Source organism: Canis aureus, chromosome 10 (genome assembly GCF_053574225.1).
Source record: "Canis aureus isolate CA01 chromosome 10, VMU_Caureus_v.1.0, whole genome shotgun sequence".
Taxonomy (NCBI): Eukaryota; Metazoa; Chordata; class Mammalia; order Carnivora; family Canidae; genus Canis; species Canis aureus.
In genome coordinates this window covers 12,292,772-12,311,173 of record NC_135620.1, presented here as the reverse complement: position 1 = coordinate 12,311,173, position 18,402 = coordinate 12,292,772, and the positions used below count along the sequence as shown (strand labels likewise).

The 18,402-nt window shown below is 33.8% G+C and overlaps 1 protein-coding gene and 1 pseudogene across 1 annotated transcript in view; both read left to right on the top strand.

Moving 5' to 3' along the window:
* LOC144321971 (uncharacterized) overlaps positions 1 to 18,402 on the top strand; it is a 444,052-nt gene that overhangs the window by 71,567 nt on the left and 354,083 nt on the right. The window lies entirely within an intron of this gene.
* LOC144322812 (dolichyl-diphosphooligosaccharide--protein glycosyltransferase subunit TMEM258 pseudogene) lies at positions 13,044 to 13,387 on the top strand (annotated as a pseudogene).

Sequence of the window (18,402 nt, the reverse complement as noted above, 5' to 3'; positions counted from 1 at the left end):
TAAACTACAGGTAGATCTGCCTATGAATCAGTATCACAACCCTGCTAGAGTTTCTTAAAAATCATTATTCTTTTTACTATATTTAGTGGTCTAGTAGCATGGATAAAGTCAGCACATCATTACAACAACCAGAATTACACAAAAATATTTTGTTGTTGTTGTTGTTGTTTAATGTTTTCTAAAAGCCTTTTTGTTTTTTAAAGGATAGTTTTAGGTTTACAAGAAAATTGTGAGATACCATCCCCACACATGCATATTCTCCCTCATTTGCAACATCACTTAACCAGAATGGTGTATTTTTTCACCAAAGATAAACCTACACTGAGATTTCATCACCACCCAATATCCATAATTTAGTGATTACTGTAGGTGCTATACATTCTTTGGATTTGGGCAAATGAATAATATATATGCATCACACATAATACATACATAATGATGTATTTTCAATGACCTAAAAAATATTTTTATAACTGTAACATTCCACTCGCTGATAGGTCACGATACAAAAAGCCACAAATATATATCAAAACATAGGATTTCTAATAATTCCATAGAGGAGGAAAAAAATGTTTTCTTCTACCATTCTAGGCTCTTGGCTGAGACTGCCCTGTAATAAAAAGACAGATTAACAGGAGAAAAACAAACACAAGTTTAATAACATGTATACCTCCTGTATACATGGAAGCTATTCTGGAACACTGAATAGTTCCCCTAAATGATCACAGCCATCACTTTAAATATCATCTCCAAAAAAAAATAAAAAATAAAAAAAAGAAAAAAAAATATCATCTCCAGCTAAAGACAAAAGAAATGTTGGTTAGGGAAGGGAGGCCAGCTATGGGAGTTTACCAGGTAAAACACAGTAAACAAGAATATTGTTTTTATATAGATTTAAGTTGGTAAGTATTGATAAGAGTTTTAGTCATCGTTTGGAAATTTATTCAACACCTCTTCTTTGTACAGAGAGGAAGACACCCTAACAGATTGAGATTTTCTTTATAAATGTTAAGTGTCTTTTACAAATGGGTTAATTTCTACCCAGGACCTTATTTCTGCTCCTCTGTAATTCCTTCTAAGGCCTGATGGAAATTACCAAAACCTACATAGAAAAGTCCTCCTCTAAAAAAAAAAAAAAAAAAAAAAAAAAAAAAGAAAAGTCCTCCTCTAACAAAATACAGGTGTTTCTACTTGCCAATTCCCTTAAAAAGTGTATATACTTTTTATTTGCAAATGATTATGAACTCATTGGAAGTTACAAGCATAAAATACTATTTCAGATATGCACTAAGTCTTATAAATAGCTCTTTCTAAAATTTATTATTAATAGTAGCAATCATTTTATTATCCTGTTAGTGCACTGACCTTTTGTTTTTTTTTTTATTTATTTGTTATTGGTGCTCATTTTGCCAACATATAGAATAACACCCAGTGCTCATCCCATCAAGTGCCCTCCTCAGTGCCCGTCACCCAGTCACACACACACACACACCCGCCCACCTCCCCCTCCACTACCCCTAGTTCATTTCCCAGAGTTAGGAGTCTCTCATGTTCTGTCTCCCCTTCTGATATTTCCCACACATTTCTTCTCCCTTCCCTTATATTCCCTTTCACTATTATTTATATTCCCCAAATGAATGAGAACATACACTGTTTGTCCTTCTCCGATTGACTTACTTCACTCAGCATAATACCCTCCAGTTCCATCCACGTCGAAGCAAATGGTGGGTATTTGCCGTTTCTAATGCACCACTCTGGAAAACTGACCTTTTATTTTGGCTTGGTTTTTTGAAGAATCCTTCTTTTTATTTGTATTTTCTGTGTATTGGTAAGTTTATAACCTTACATAAAGCTTCTCAGAGGGCAGCCCGGGTGGCTCAGTGGTTTAGCGCCGCCTTCAGCCCAGGGCCTGATCCTGGAGACCCAGGATCGAGTTCCATGTCAGGCTCCCTGCATGGGGCCTGCTTCTCCCTCTGCCTGTGTCTGTGCCTCCCTCTCTCTCCCTGTGTCTCTCATGAATAAATAAATAAAATCTTAAAAAAAAAAAAAAAGCTTCTCAGAGATGGTGTTTACTGATAATCCATGTCCAAATTTTTTAGATACTATCTTAAAAATCTTCTTTTAACCTATAATATCTTAAAATCTCCTTATACCTTTTCAAAAAATTTAAGAAGACTGTATTATAATTCCCATTTTGTGGATGAGGAAAAGAGCTAAAAAATATTATTTGCCTCAAGTCACATGACTAGTAAACATCATTAATATATTGAACTCAGGTACACATTGATTATACTCACTGTGCAAATAAAGGAAAATAAGTTTGGAAAAAATGTTTTATTTTCTACCAAGAAACAAAAATACAGCAATTAACTTGTAACTGTAATCTCAAGTTTGGTTTACTTTCTCTTAAAGAAGCAACATTTAGTTTCCCTAAATTCCTTGAGTCGAGATAGCAAGAGAAATTCCTCCCAGAAAGGCAAAGGGGATAGGTGTATCCTATCTTTGGCTTTCTCTTCTGTTTACCTTATAATCTCAACTACATATCAACTGTTATCTTCTTTTGTTTAATGGTAACTTATGACTTTCTATTCTTCAGAAATTCAGCAATTTCTGAATATACGAGCTTTGCCTAAAGGAAGTGACTCTGATTATATCCTGATTCTGTCACTGGTTCTACTGTGTCTCATTTGACTGGTAGGTTAGTGTTGCTTTCAGTTTAGTTAGTTCCCATGTGGGATTACACATTTAACTTACTCAAATCTTAGAATGCCATTTGCTAAATTAAGTAGAAAATAACACTTTGCAGTTCCTTAGTTGTCTTAAGAAACTGACATTAAACATTCTTGGTGACAGAATTTGTTCATTGTCAATCAAAAATCTTCTTCCTGCCTTCACAGTGTTCCTTCCTTCAAATCTTCCTTCCTTCATCTTTATCTTCCTAAGCAAAACTGAGGTACATTCATTCAGCTGACAGGCATAACCTAGGTTTGACCCTGTTAATCTATACTCTCATGAAAAACAGAGAATGGAGAAGACAGAGAAAATTTCCCTCTTTCACATATTCCTAATGGTTCTGAGGTCCAAAAATATGTTTTATTCAAAAGCCTGAGTCCAGAAGCCATTGCTGATTACATCATTACAGTATCATCCATTTATTTGCTGTTTTTTCCCTGATTGACTTAAAATCCTGTTTCTAGAAATTTTTGTTCTTTTCTTGACAATTTTGTTCCTGATGGTTGTTCTCCTAAAACAAGGCAAGTTCCACTACAGTAGGCTGTCTCTGTTTCCTAGGCCTTGAGTTATCTGGGACAAACTAATTATAATTGGATCATTTAGCATTTAGAAACCTACCTACCTCTTCTTACTTTTTCCTCCTGCCGTTCCAGAGTCTGTATAAAACAGGCTATAATGAGACTAGTATTGCCTTGGAAGAACTCAGAAGATTAAATTCCAATTGAATCAAATGTTAGTTACTTTTGCTTTCTAAGCAATATTTCCAAAGAGGAAATGAGAGGGAATAAATCCAGGGCTTGGTAAAATTAAACGCCAAACAACAGAAGGCAGGAAGGCTCAACTTATTCCTGATGATAAATGGCGGCTGCATCAAACTGCTATTGATCAAGAATGGAGAGTTCTTTGGTGAACAGAAGCCCAGGAAAGAAAAAAGGAAGAATACAATTAATTCAAAAAAAGTACCATTTAGCTATTCCCCTCCTTCATCATTCATCCTCTCTTCAAAGAGCTCCTTCTCACCTTTATCTTTTCTTATATTCTATGTTCCATGCTTTAAATTTTCAGATAATAGGTCTGAAGGCAGAAGAGCAGATTGAGCTGTCAAGAGAGGAAGGAGAAATTTGCTAAAATGATCAGCTAATGAGTGACAGGATGAGAAGTGCAAAAGAAACCAACTTTCCTTCTGAGCTTCTTGTATTCCATCTCAGTTCTTCCCACTAAGAAGTTTTACCTGCTGTTCTCCAGCCAAGGAACCCTGAACCTAAAGAGATCATGGCTCCAAGCATATTGTCCAAAAGATTAATTTGTTTCTTTAATATCTACAGAAAGTTTTTTTTTTACTTATAAATGCTTTCTCCAGAATCAATAAATATGACACATGTGTTTTAAATAAATGCAAACCAAATACAACATGTTTTCATAGCTTAAAAAGTTCCCACTGGTAAATAAATAAAACCATAATTCAAAACTCAGCTTGCCACTGTGGAAGGGCTCTAGGGACAGGAATCTGTAAAGGCTGAAAAGAGAAAAGACCCTTTCAGAAGGCTAGAACATGACTTTCTGAGGTTCAGAAATTCTCATGACTATTTGGAAGTAGGAACTCCATCTTTAGAGCCAGAGGGATGGTTATCAGAGACCTAAAATGTTTCTTATCCTCAGGCATATTGTCCTGGCTTACAATATTATTGGAATTCTATAAATAGATATTGGTAAATAATATTACAGAGATAAATTACCAAATATATGCTTAAACTGTCCTGAGCGATGCATGAAATTTCTCCAAAATCAATCTACAGTGCTGTCTTGATGCTCTATAACATTTTGGGTGATTAAGTCATATTTACACTGTAGCCTACATTTCAAGTTACAGATCCATTCCTAAGAGTGGGATCAATGGAGAAAAGCAAGCATGACAATGAATACCTGAGAGATCTGGGAAAGGGTACACCACCAAAGTTAAGGGGGAAAAAAAGGCAAAGAATCTTCAGGGAATGACTTACTTCCCAAGATGATTAAGAGTAAGATTTAAACCCAAACATGAGGGATCCCTGGGTGGCGCAGCAGTTTGGCGTCTGCCTTTGGCCCAGGGTGTGATCCTGATCCAGGAGATCAAATCCCATGTTGGGCTCCCTGCATGGAGCCTGCTTCTCCTGACTGTGTCTCTGCCTCTCTCTCTCTTTCTCTGTGACTATCATGAATAAATAAATAAAATCTTTAAAAAATAAAAAATAAGTAAACCTAAACATGATTATAATCCACAATTGTTTTATTATGCCAGAAATGAACAAAAGTAAAAACAAACCAAAACAAAACAAAAACAAAAACAAACACCTATCTGATTAAAAAAAAATTAAATATCTGATACTTTGAGCTAATCTATTTGGGATATTAAAAGTTCTATATTAAGGGATCCCTGGGTGGCTCAACGGTTTAGCGCCTGCCTTTGGCCCAGGGCACAATCCTGGGGTCCCAGGATGGAGTCCCACATCAGCTCCCGGCATGGAGCCTGCTTCTCCCTCTGCCTGTGTCGCTGCCTGCCTCTCTCTCTCTCTCACTCTCTCTCTCTCTATCATGAATGAATAAATAAAATCTTAAATAAAATAAAATAAAATCTCTGTATTATTAGAAGTTCTTTTCCTTCCTGCTGCATTACTATGGAACAATTCCAAAAATATAAAATAGTCAACTATAAAATGAGGATCCTATTTTCATTCTGAATTATATAATAGAGCAACAAAAGGCAATGAACCCTGCCAATGGATCTGCATAGTGATCTCACATTCACTCCTCAACAGAAGTGGCTTGTTTATTTTATAAAAGAAATGTTTTATTATAATCTATATTTATCACATCATCAATAGCTGGTAAAGATTTACCCTAATATTATTTTACATTCTAAAAAGACTACAAGCTACTTTTGTAGGCTAACTGAAATTTGTTATCTTGAATGACATTCATAGGGGATATAATACTGAAAATTTTTAAAGATACTATCTAGCCCCCAGAAAAGCATGGGCCAACTTGAAAGCATGAGCAATTCACTGATCATTTAAAGTCTTCAAGTTAGGGGATCCCTGGGTGGCTCAGCGATTTAGCGCCTGCCTTTGGCCCAGGGCACGATCCTGGAGACCCGGGATTGAGTCCCACGTCGGGCTCCCGGCATGAAGCCTACTTCTCCCTCCTCCTGTTGTCTGCCTCTCTCTCTCTCTCTCTCTCTCTCTCTCTCTCTCCATCTATCATAAATAAATAAGTAAATCTTAAAAAAATAATAAAAATAAAGTCTTCAAGTTAAAATTAGTAAGCTCTCAAACAAAAACTATTTGCAGCTCTAAGATCAAATGTTATATGAAATTTATGCAGCACGAAAGCAGACTTGAGGAACAAAGGCATTGTCCATCTTGAAGACATTCCCAGTTTTACATTAAAATCACAGAGGTTGGGCTGCCCGGGTGGCTCAGTGGTTTAGCGCCGCCTTCAACCCAGGGCGTGATCCTGAAGATCTGGAATCGAGTCCCACTTCGGGCTCCCTGCAAGGAGCCTGCTTCTCCTTCTGCCTGCGTCTCTGCCTCTCTCTCTCTCTCTGTGTCTCTCATGAATAAATAAATAAAATCTTTAAAAAAAAATCACAGAGGTTATGCTTTTCCCTGTGTTGTATTTTGAGTTTACTGTCAAAAAACCCTTAGATAATCTATCTACCCAGATTCCTCTATAGCCTTTCCTTTCATTGGAACCTTTCATGCATAATACATTTTAATACTGGTGTTGCACAGAGAGATACAGCAACTATACATATAAGCATTGAATAAACATGCCTAAGACAAACCAAATTTGTGGAATGTGAAAACTATTACAACTAAGCTGCATTGCTATCCTTTCCAATTATAGTAATCTAACATAGCCAAGAACCAGGTTTTCCTCCATTTCTAAAGTGATGTGTATGTCAGCCCCAAATCGGTTGATGAAGATCACCGTTTTGGTCCAATCCCATTTAGTTTTTCCTTTTCTTTTTGTTTTTTTAACCTGACTCTATTTATATTTAATAATTATTGGGTGTTCTTCTGCTATAAAAAACCTAAAGTCATTCTTTCTGTGGTGTCATACTATTATTTATCTCTCCTATTCAGTATAATTTGTCCCTCAATCTTCCAAAAAAGGGTCTAGATATATTTTTCTAGATTTGTGTTATCCGAAACGGTGTTACATAGCTGTCTTATGCAGATCAGTTTCTGATATCTTAGCTATGGAAGGCTGCAAGCTACACTCTCTTATCATGGACATCTTGCATGAAAGATTCTGAGAAAATTATAATTAAGAAGAAACAAAACTGTTATATAAATAAGTTTATCTCAAATTTATCTAATTACAAAACATTTTTTTTTCTGTGACACACATAAAAATCTTAGTAAAAGACACAGTGATTGAAATCTACTATCCTAGATTCTCATCTCTTGAGCAACTGCAACTCTGGACTACCAGCCTCTTATATGCAAACTATTTAAAAGACATATCATTAACAAGAAGGTAGTATTCAAGGGTAATACTCCTAATTATAGACACAGAGAAGACTGTGTTTTTAATTCCTTCATATACAATAATCACAGACCCCAGTGATGCAAGATACCAATAGCCAAAAAGCCACCTTCCACCAGTATATACAAGTCAATGAAAGCCTTTTAATTCTTTACTTATTTTAATTCCTCACTTATTTCCTACTGCCAACTTTTCACTGTTGTTGCTGCTACTCACCTTAAGATTTTCTATATAAAAATAGAAGAAATTATATAAAACAAATAGAGTATAATGAAAGCTAATCAATAGAATTGGACCACCTCAACTCAATGACAGAGTTTGAGCAAATAAGCTATGTAATAGCAAATAATATTTTTTTAAATAATAAGTACATTTAAGGTAAAGAAATCCAGATCTAGACAAACAGCTCCTTGAAATTTGCCCCTTATATAGAGAGAGCTAGCTAAGGATTAGTAAGGATAAAACTATGTACTGTCATATATTTATACATGTTATTATACATGTATATGTAGAACAAATGGTAACAAATAGATGGCATTGTTTATAACTTCAAAAGAGACACAAACCAAAGCACAAAACAGAACTATGAAAATAAATCTTCAGAGGTCCTTAGATAATATAACTGGAAGATTCAGGTTGAGAGGGTATGCACATAATTAATTTGTGGACGAGACCACTGTAAGAAAAAAATACAAAAGTAAGTTTAAGACCAGCATAGGGTAGACATATAGACCAAAAAAATAGAATTGAGAGTTTATAATAAAAATAAACCTATACATCTATGACCAGTTGACTTTTGACAAGAGCACCAAGTCTGTTCAATGGAGGAAAGAACAGTTTTTTCAACTAATGGTGCTGGCACAACTGGATTTCCACATTCCAAAGAATGAAACTAGACTTCTACCTTATACCATATTCAAAAGTCAATCCAGAATGAATCAGTGACCTAAATAAACCATAAAACTCTTAGAATAAAACAAAAGGATTCATCTTCATTACTATGGATTTGACAATGGATTCTTAGATAGGATACTAAGGCATGACCAACTGAAGAAAAAATAGATAAATCTGATTTCATCCAAAGTTAAAAAAGGATTTTGTACATCAAAGGACATTATCAAGAAAGTAAAAAGAGGCATTTGAGGTGGCTCAGTCAGTTAAACATTCAACTCTTGGCTTTGGCTCAGTCATGATTTCATGGATTGTGAGATCCAGCACCTTATGGAGCTCCTTACTCAGTGGGGAGTCAACTTGAAAGATTATCTCCCTCTGCCCCTCCCTTCGATCATGTTTTCTCTCTCTGTCTCTGACTCTCCCTCTCAAAATAAATAAATAAATCTCTAAAAAAGTAAAAAATACAACCAACAGAATGGGGAAAATATTTTTACATCATGCATCTGATAAGGGTTTAACATCCAAAACGTAAAGAAGCTCTAAACCTCAACAACAAAACTCCATGTAAAATGGAGCAAGAGACCTGAACAGACCAAAGAAGACCTACAAACTGCCAATAAGCACATGAAAAGGTTCTCAACCCTATTAGTCATGAGAAAAATGCAGATCAAAACCACAAGGAGATACCAGTTCACATCTATAAGGAGGGTTACAGTATTGATATTCAAAATTTCAATTTGAATTGATTTAAAAAATATTGAAAATAACAAGTGTTGGCTAGGATATGGAAATGTGGAACTCTCATACATTGCTTGTTGGAATGTAAAATGGTGCAACCACTGCAGAAAATAGTTTGATGGTTCCTTGTAAAGCCAAACGTTGGTATATGATGCAATAATTTTACTTCTAGATGTAAACCCAAAAGAATTGAAAACATGGACTGAAAGACATTTATATGTTCAAAGTTCATTTCAGCTTTATTCACACTAGCTAAATACAAGGATCCTTCAACAGATGAATGGATAAACTGTGTTAATTCTATACAATGGAATATTATTCAGCCACAAAAAGGAATGGAACCTGATACATGCTACAACATGGATGAATTGTGAAAACTTGCTAAGTAAAGTAAGTATGACACAAAAAGACAAATATTGTTTGGTTGTATTTACGCAAAATACAAATAATTTAATTGGAAAATTTAAAAAGACAGAAAATAGATTAGAGGTTATCAGGGCCAGGGGTGAGGAGGCAATGGGGAGTTATTGCTTCATGGTATTTCATTACTCCCAACAAATATTCTGAATGATTACAGAATTTTTTTTTGGATGATGATAAACTTCTGGGAACAGAGAGAAATAATGGTTACACAACCCTGTGAATATAGTTCATGCCTTTGATTTGTCCACTAAAAACTAGGTAAAATGGCTAATGTTATGTTAACACTTTAAAACTAAATATAATTAATAAAGATTTGAATTTCAGTTAAGACTACACCTGGATAAAAGATAAACAAAATTCTATTTTTAAAAAAAAGAAGAAGAAGAAGAGGGAAGAAGGCCCATCCCCTGCTCTTCCTTCTAGGGATCACTGAATTGCATCTCATAGATATTTACTTCTGTGCTTACAATGAACAATATATATGAACAATAAGAACAACATATAATTTTTACAAAATCCCTCAAGGAACTAAGTGCAGGAGTAAATATTTATTTACAATAAATAAAAAATTACAACTTTCAAAGCTGGCAAGTACCACACAAATCCACACACATATAATTTATATTAATTGACTGCTTGATACACTTCTATGCTTTTCCTATTTCATTTCAATCTTTATTATTTGAAAGTCTCTTCATAGGATAATGATTTACAAGCCACTGTCTACTGAAGGAAGAGAAAGATGATTTAGATGATTTAGTATTTCTTCTAGCATAACTTGTACTGGAAAGTCAGCCATGTGGTGAGAGATTTCATTCTGCAGGAGCCTCAGTGTCACTTGTGGGAATCTTTCTTATCCTCCAGTCATTGTGGTTTCCTTTTGCTCATCATCAACTGAACCCTCCTGTCATGCAGGAGTAAATGCATGTCCTACGGGCCATGTTCATTATCCCAAGGGACTTAATTTGTATCTCAGACAAATTCTGAGCATCCTTAGTACATTTTCACATGGGCTTCTTTGCCATACCTCAGTGGACATTTCAGGCTCTGAAAAGTCTCAGGGTCTCCCATCAGTAAACAGATTTCATAAAAACACTGAATGTTGAAGTTCAAAATGATCATAAAAACACTTAGTCTAGAATTTTTTACACTTTAGCCACCTAAGATGTACCCTCACAATTTTTCCATTTCTATATATCACTCCTGCTATTATTCACTTACCATTTATTTTCCAATTTTTTACTTAGTCACAGACTTCAGTCTGGCCTAATTCTTTCTATAAAACTGCATGTTTGAATGGTGCCATATTTTTTTGTCCAATGGATATTAAAATATACTTATATATCAGAAAAAAAGAAGGAAAAAAGGAATCCATCTAGGTCCTGCTAAAACTGCCTCATGCCCTGTGCACCACTGCAGAAGATGCTGAAACAGAATAACTTATAGGGGCTGGAGAAGACTTGTATTAGGGGAGTCAATGATACAGGAATAAGAAATCCCTTAAGTGATGGAAACTATGTGGAAATCTTGTTATTTTCCAAGGCCAAAGTAATTACCTTTTTATTAAAGTCAAGTGGTGAAAAGAGCTATGAGTGCAATGGTTTTCTTTTTTTCTCTACAAGTGATTTTTTTCTTAACAAAAATAATGCTGTCCATTAGATTATAGAAACATTTTGTGTGCTCAGGAGTCATTTTAATCAAGTGAAAAATAAAAGAGTAAAATTAAGTAATTAAGAAAGTAAGTAAGGGAGCCAGGAACAGAGTTAATGAGGGCCAGAAAACATACCTTGTCTGGTCACTTTCTCCATGAATCTGCTGAAATTTTACCTCTTATTTCCTTAGTCTCTCCAGGTAGAAATAACCACTTTGTACTTCACCAACTGCCCTGCCTACATAGGCTTTTATGCACTGGTTCCTACCCCTTTCTCCACATTCTGTAAGCTCCTAGGAGCACAGAAGCAGCCTTATTCCCACAGACATCCCTGGCCCCTGGTATCACACTAAGTACATGGGAGGTGTTTCATGTTGTTAAATAAATGGCCAAATGGTATATATAAAAAGACACCTAGAAATAAATCATCTGAATACTCATCATTAATAATACTTAATAAAACAGACAGCATTTCTAAAATTAAAGCACTTATGATAAGAACTGAAAGAATACAGATTTAAGAGGAAGATCGGAAACATTTTTGTTAACTTCTGTAACAGAACTCATTGGCCTATATTTAAATGAGACAAGTGTTGCCACACCCAACTATTATAAATATGGTTTTAGGATTTTCTAGCCATCAGTCTGACAGACATAATTGTTTGCGTTTATATGTCTGGAAAACATTTGGAGAAGAGGGAAGCAGAGATTTCAAAGTAGCTAAAGCAAAGACAGTCTGACAAGAGCAAGGGCAAGATTCTATTAGGACAGAATTTCACTTGTGGGCAGCAGGATTTAACCATATGAGTACATGCAGAAGCAGGACAGCTGAACCCTCGTGTAATCAACCCAAAAGTCTGAAAAGATAAGGCTTAGCTGCATCTCAACAAAATTTAAATTTTTATAGATTATTTTAATACAACCATGACTAAAAAGTTTCTTTGAGATTAGATGGCAAAGTATTAATATGATGAAGATGTATTAAAATGTTTAGGAAAAAAAAAAAAATAAAAATAAAAAAAATAAAATGTTTAGGAGAGGGGCACCCGGTTGGCTCAGTGGTTGAGTGTCTGCCTTTGGCTCAGGGTGTGATCCCTGTTCCAGGGATCGAGTCCCACATCAGACTCCCTGTGAAGAACCTACTTATCCCTCTGCCTGTGTCTCTGCCTCTCCCTCTATGTCTCTTATGAATAAATAAATAAAATCTTAATAAATAAATAAATAAATAAATAAATAAATAAATAAATAAAATTTTAAAAATAAAACCTTCCGAAGGATCACTTCTAAGCATTATATTATTTTACTGGGCAATGTCAGATTTCAAAACTCTTGAAATAGGGGCTATTGACTTTTAAATTGTACATAATTGCATTATAATTTGCATGATTATTTTAATATAATTTACATTAAAATTCTTATAATTTACATTCTGTCTCTGTCTTTCTCTCTTCCATTAAAGTTAATTATGCACCTTAATTCACAGCAAATTACTACCGTTAGTCCATTTCTGAATTTAATTATTTGGTATATTTTACCTATTTCCCACTCCCATTCCTTACCTCCCTAAAATAGTAAACTATTCCAATGTGTTTGATGTGTATGCTTCTTTTCTATATGGTCTCATAGATTGAATGGTTTTTGTTATCTTTTTAACTCACAAAAACGATGCTATAAAGCTAGTTTTTGCTTTCCTATAAAGCATGTTGTTTTCAACATGTGTGTTTATTTAATCCATTGTCTAATATGTCTGTGTAGTATTCCACAGTGTACACCTACCAGACGCATCCATCCATCATGAAGTTATGAATGCCCAGACCGTCTATAGCTTGTTGATATCACAAGCAACACTGCACTAATCAATCTGTGTGTGTTTCCTTATAGACTTTGTGGTATGGGTCTAGGACTGGAATTGCTGGCTCAAAGAGCCTATAAATATTTAATTTTACCAAATACTGCTTCAGTGCTTTCAAGGAGCTCTGCAGCAATTTTTATCCCCACAACAAAATGTGAGGATTCCTGTAGTTCACATTCTGCCAAATATGTGGCGTTATCCAGGCTCATAATGTATCTAAAATGATATCTCTTGATATAATTTTCATTTTTCTATTCCAGTGGCAAAGCAATGGATTACCTTGTTCCTGGCAAAATGGAGCTGAGGCCATGAGCAGATACACTAGCTCAGTGAACCTGGATGCTCTCTCCCATCTGACTATGGTGCTATTGGCCATTGGCATGTTCTTCACCACCTGGTTCTTCTTTTGAGAGGCTATCTCCACCAAGTACACTCGGGATCTCTACAAAGGCCTTCCCATCTCCCTGGTGGTGTTGCTCTATATGGGCTTTGTATTTCCCTTTTTGCTGTTCTGGGTCAGCATCTACATAATATCTCCCAAAGTTCCAACCAGGTGGCCTCACTGAATCTCTACTTTTGTAAACTAATTTCTCCTCTATTGATGGAAGTGTCTCTCCCACCTGCTGCTCACAATAAAGGCAGATGTATGAAAAAAATTTTTAATTCTTCTATTTACCAATGAATATGAACCTCTCCTTATAAGATTATTGACTTTTTAAGTCTTTTTCTGTAAGTTCTGGGTCCAATTGTTGCAATCTTATGTTGAGATATTTCTCTTTTTCTTATTGATTTATACTAATCTCTTGTCTAGTAAAACATACACAAACAGACACAAATACACAAACAGAAACAGTTGTATACAAATCACTTGGGGACTTCGATAAAATACATATTCTGATCCACTAGGTCTGAGGTGAGTCCCAAGAGTCTGCATATTCCAGATCCCACCACTATGATGACAATGATGATGCCTGTCCAAGAATCACACTTGAAATGGCAAGGGTTAAGACTATATTTGACTACTTGTTAACCTTTATTCTTTCACTTATATTTTATAGAAAATTCATCATGTTTCTCAAAAGTATCCAACTGGAGGTTTCAATGGAATTGATCAAAGTAACTAATATTAAAAATTAGAGGTCTTAAAAATATATTATCATTGATTAAAGGCTAACAATGTCCACTTATCTAGATCATTTTCTACCTTATTACCTTCATAATTTTTCCATAGATTTCTTGTGTAGTCGTGGTTAAGCTAAGTCCTAAATACATTGTAGTTTTTGTGAATTTTCTACAGTGTCTTATTTATAGTTGGTTATAACCGGTTTAGAGAGGGATGCTACTTATCATGTTTGTATTTTACCTGAAAACTTTGTAGAAAACTTATTAGTCCAAATACTTAATACTTTATTGATCGTGATTTATTGTGATCATTGTTGTTTTAGGTACATAACCTCTAAATTTGCCCCAAATCACAATTTCATCTTTTCTCTTTGAATTCTCAATACTTATTTTCCTCTCAGAGCACTGACCAAGACATCAAATGTTTGTTATATAACTGTTCTAGTGAATGTCCTAGTCTTGACCCATTTTTAAAAAAGAGCATCTAAATGTTTTCAGTAAGTATGTTTGTTGTAGATTTTCAGCAATCATTTAATTGAATGGAAAAATATATGTTTTATGTGTTTTTAGATATACTTATTGGGAATGTCCATTTTTACAGAAATATACCTATTTATATATGCATACATATGTTTCTTACATAATTAAAAAGTACATATAAATGTCTGTTCCCATGTACCCCAATTTGTTAATAATTGTTATAAAAACATTACTAAAGCATTTTTCTACATCTAAAGATGTTAAATGATATTTTCCTAGAAATCATTAATACATAAATGAACTTACATAAAATAAACTGATAAATTCCTGATGTTGAATCATTTTATAACTTATATAACTGTTACTTGATCATTATATCTTATAAAATATATTTTAATTTTATGTAGCCCTTGCAGTATTTCAGATTTTTGTTATATAATTGTAAATAAGAAGAGCCAATACTTTTCCTTTCCTCCTTATTGGGAATAAGATTGTACTAGTCTCCTTAAATGAGTTTGGAAGGTCTGATTTTTCCCTTTCAGTAGTTTATGTAGATAGTGTAATAAGTCTGAAAACTTTGACACAATTCCCATGAAAACAGACCTTGGATATTTATGGCCATGGGTTTTGAATATCATTTTTATTTGTTTATCACTCTTTCATGTTTTATTTCCTCCAAAGTTAAGTTCAGTAATTTGTAGTTTTATAGGAATTATTTCATCTAATTTCAAAATTATATCATTCTTTTATTAATCTTTCCTTTGAAAGCTTAGTAATCATCTCTAGTGTTCTTTATAATTTCCTTTTAATACAAATTATTTAAGCATATGTCATATGATTTCTAAACATACTGAATTTTTAATATAGCTTTGCGTTATTAAGTCTTAACTGCATTGCCTCATAAATGGAGCATTTCTTCTGTATAATACTGATATCATGGATTACTCAGGCCTAATCCACAGTTTGTTTTGTAAATGTTCTAGTTTATTTAGTGTAGATACCTTTATAACTAGTACTCCAAGGTATATTCATTCTTTTGCTCTTATCTCAGATACCTCTAATTATTACTTCTTACTTGATTTGTCAGTCCCTGAAACGTGTGTGTTAAAATGGCTGATTTATCAACTATTTTCCACAGTCTGTTGTTTCACAGTTTTCAAGGCTCTGGATTTACATGCATGCATATTCATACATATCCATTGTTATATTATCTTTCTGTGTTATTACTTTTTAGATGATAAATTATTAACTATCATTCCTCAGAGAAATTAAATCATTGCTTCACATACAATAAAACTTTAGTAATATTTTTAATTGAATTAGGTTAGAACTGAATTAGATAATGTAACTGGCTTTTAAGAGTGGGCAAGCAGGAAATAAGGCAGTCAGAGGCCCACAAATGAATTAGAATTATCAATACGTCCTTCTGCTCTTGAAATTTTACTGAGATTGAATGTCCCCAAGAGTTTTAAGAGCCAATTTATTTTGAGCTGTAACCTAGGATATTACTGAGTTTATGAAATTGGAACTATAAACTAGATCTTCTAATACAGTTTGAAAAAGAAAGGAAAAGAAAGTCAGAGGCATATGCATGCTCAAGAGACAAAGTAATGACAGAAATCAGAAATGGAACAAGAGAAAGAGAAAGAGAGAATGAAACAGATAAAAAGAGAGAAACAGAAACATAAAGACAAAGAGAGAACTGCCACATTCTCCAAACAATTACTGTGTTGCAGGCACTGGCTTATTTTCTTTAAAAATACTGTTTTATTGAAATGAACAAACATACCCCAAAGAACCATTTTTCACAAACAAAAAGATAAGAAGATCATTCCCAAGGGACAAGACAGATCAGACTTTTTCCAACACAGGTGAAATATTTATGATTTGTCTTCAGAGTCAGTTCAATTCAGAATAAGATGATGATTTTTCAAAATCCATGAACATGACCTATTTTAACACATTTTAGCAAGTAAATTTACTATAATTTTAGTAGAAATAACAAGGCTAAAATGTATGCCGTTGGCCATTATAAAACTACAGCTAAATATATAACCAATACTCACTCACATGTGAAAGAAATGTACTTAGGAAACAGAATTCGTATCTGCTCGTAACAGAAATAATCAATAATTTCCAACATTATTCAATTTAAAAATCATACAATTGCAGCTGTCTAAAATATGGACAATGTTAAAAAATTGTTTTAATATGTATATATAACATTTACCCTGTTAAATTTTTTACATTTTGGTCTTCAGTCTCTTAGTAAGGAATCCATGGAAACAGGGCTTTCCAGGGGCATGCTTTTGCTTGATTTTCTCAATTTCTTATAAAAATCAGCTTTAATTGGTTTAATCCTACTTCAACCAAGATAGCTGCAAAAAATAATGGGATTCTAATGAACAATGTTAGAAATCTACAAACTCTAAAATTATCTGCAAGTGCTATATGTGTGTGTACATGTGTAAGAGTAAGGGGATTATTTAAGGAATATGATCTGTTTCGATGAATGATGACATATCAGACCACTGATTTTGGTTAATATATTTAAAACTTAAAGGAAGCTAAGTCAAACCTAATTAAAAATCATTTAAATATTAACACTTGCCAACTGATTATTTGTTGTAAATTAACCTGTGAGTGATTTGTAGGAAGACAAAGGTCAGGAAAGTTGTTCAACATACAATAACCATTAATTGAATGAAAATGTTTATCACTGAAACTTCATTCTCTGAATAGGGATTCCATCACAACTATGCCAATAAATATTTATTACATGGACTTGATTGAGGATATGTAAATATTTCCTGAGTTCAATTTATCTAAGTTATAAAAAATTCTTGTTAAAGGATAAACATAAAACATGCATCGTAAAAGACTGTCTAATAGTTTGTAAATGAGCTACCTATTTTAAGACTGTCATCTGGAGATAAGAAATTAATAAGCCTCTTGAGGATGGTAAATTGTTCTAGTCACTTAAAACGAAGTAGGCCCACAAGGGATACTGAACAGAAGTTTTGGGGTTGTATTTCTTGAAATTGTGACTAATTGTTACACACACATAAGAATTGAGTATTTGAAAAGCAATAAAAGTTTAACATTTATTGGAAAATAAAAGTGCAGAAGATAAAACTAATCCTTTGAAAAGTTTATGAAGTAATTATTTCATATATAAATGTCTTTACAGCTGGATTTTAATATTCATACATATGAGAATCAGCTCTGTTGTTCCTTGTTTCCATTTCTGAAGGACAGTTATTAGAAGGACCAAGTTCAAAATAATGAATATAGGGAAATATAATAGTGAAAATAATCTATACTATGCCCTTTATAATAAGCTATATTTAAAGTTATCATAAAATTTGTTATCCAAAGTGGAAAACTTTGAGAGTGAGAGGGAATACTAACAATAATTACACTGGGCTGAAACAGAGGCTTTCTAGAACAAACTGAAAATATGATTACTTTAGCTACAAAGAACTTTGAATCCTTTCAATTTACTTCCTTTTCCCAATAAGAGTGCCAGCACATGAAGCACTGAGATGCTGTCTATGGAACAGGTTCAGGATGGCAAATTGGTTTCAATTCAAGTATCACCTCCCATTGACTGATGCTTGGAGCACATAATAATTGAAAGGCTGTGATAGGACTTAGAAGGAAGGCACCCATGCCATGATCAAGTCTCAGGAAAAGAGGTTACTACCTCCACAAACTACAGATGTGGACTATTTTCTGATTTTGATGGAGTATGCTGTTTTACTGATTTAAACACTTTATTATTCTCCTGCTTTACTCATTTATTGACAGAAGTAATAATAGCTATCTATACAATCTACATTATTAATCTTCAAAAACTCTTTATGATACTTCAGAACTATTGTGCCCATTTTACCAATAAGAAAGCTGAGATATTGGGCATTTAAAAAACTTCCCAAGGTTACAAAATTGACAATTGGCAGGGCTGGGATCCAGACTC